This window comes from Aplysia californica, unplaced genomic scaffold (assembly GCF_000002075.1).
Source record: "Aplysia californica isolate F4 #8 unplaced genomic scaffold, AplCal3.0 scaffold00116, whole genome shotgun sequence".
Classification (NCBI taxonomy): domain Eukaryota; kingdom Metazoa; phylum Mollusca; class Gastropoda; order Aplysiida; family Aplysiidae; genus Aplysia; species Aplysia californica.
The window spans coordinates 1,003,710-1,005,342 of NW_004797386.1; the positions used below are offsets into that span (position 1 = coordinate 1,003,710).

General features: G+C 44.2%; 1 protein-coding gene across 1 annotated transcript in view; it reads right to left on the reverse strand.

Annotated features, from left to right (window-relative positions):
- Positions 1 to 1,271, reverse strand: part of LOC101848960 (contactin) — a gene marked incomplete in the record, with an annotated part of 49,538 nt that extends 48,267 nt beyond the window's left edge. Inside the window, 1 exon segment of the mRNA XM_013081116.1 lies at positions 1,212 to 1,271.
- Positions 1,272 to 1,633: the final 362 nt, after the last annotated feature.

Below are 1,633 nucleotides of genomic sequence, written 5' to 3' on the forward strand. Positions count from 1 at the left end.
CCCCAAACTCTCTCTCTCTGTCATTCCTCTCACTTTCCCTGTCATCTCTCTTTCTCTCGCTCTCTCTGTCTTTTCTCTCTCTCTCTCTCTCTCTCTCTCTCACTAGTCACACACACTCTCTTTCTTTTTCTCTCCATGTCTCTCTCTCTCTCTTTCTCTCTCTCTCTGTTTGAGCGTTCGCGCACTCTGTCAAACACACACACATTCTTTTCCTCTCTGTATCTGTCTTTTTTTATTCAGAATCACACTCTCCCTCCCTCCCTCCCTCTCTCTTTCTCTCATCTCTCTCGCTCTCCCTGTCATCTCTCTCTCGCTCTCTCTGTCATTTCTCTCTCTCTCTCTCACTAGTCACACACACTCTCTTTCTCTCTCCATCACTCTTTCTCTCTCTCTCTCTCTCTCTCTCTCTCTCTGTATGTGTGTGTGTTTGTGCTCTCGCGCGCTCTGTCAAACACACACACACACATTCCTTTCCTCTCTGTATCTGTCTTTTTTCATTCAGAAATACACTCTCTCTCCCTCCCTCCCCACAAGACAGAGATCTAGAAAATTTAGATTAGATCTAGATCAAGTCACGAGTTCACGAGTCTCAATCCCAATCCATCTTTGCTCGACCAAGCACGCTGGAATGAATGGGAGGGAAACGAAACGCCGAACGAAAGACCTTGACTTTTGAGAACACCGAACGGCCTTGACTTTGAAAATATGTGCCCCTAACAATCCAGTGTTAGGCGGGCGTACGCGTGCCTAACAAATTCCTATAAGTATAAGTAAATACTGATGACTTAAAATACTTTAATAAATGTCTCGCCGTCGCCTCTACTAATAAGTTTATTAAACATTTTTCTTTACCCTCCGAAAACGTCAATCTTGCCCAAGGCCTAAAGTCCTAACACTAGATCTAGATTAGGATCCAGATCTTATACACCGCGCAAGTGTTTACAAAAGAACCAGTGCATATCAGATGATATCATCCCTCTATCAACAATGTCGCCTACCCGGAAATAACGGTTACCACTCCACCTGCTCTTGACTCTTGTAAGACAGTGTTTCAAAACCGACACCGCCGTAATTTCACAACTTAAAGAAAAAGCAAGCGACAAGTTTACCCAAGCCCTACAAACTGTAGTCAGAATCCCGGTAGGGTTAACAGAATAAAGCTTCCGATAACAAACTATCAGAGATAAACAATCAGGGCAAGCTTATCTTACCTGCATAGCTGTTATCGCTACCTGGTTGAAAGTGGCTTCCTATCTTCAGTTCACTTCCGCTTCAAAATGGCGGTCGTTTGATAAACTAGGGCAAACACCTGAGTCAGGGGAAGCTACTCTAGCAACTCAGAGTTAAATCAAGATGGCATGATTATGTCCCCTGCTGTGAATGAGTAAGCCAAACAAAAGCGTACACATGTGCTTATATTTACATGTGTGTGCGCTATCAAACGTCCAGTACTCACATACACACACACACGCACACACTCACACACACACACACACACACACACACACACACACACACACACAAACACACGCACACACACATACACACACACACAAACATACACACAAATACACACTCACACTCACACACACATACATACACATACACACACACACAAGCACACGCACACACA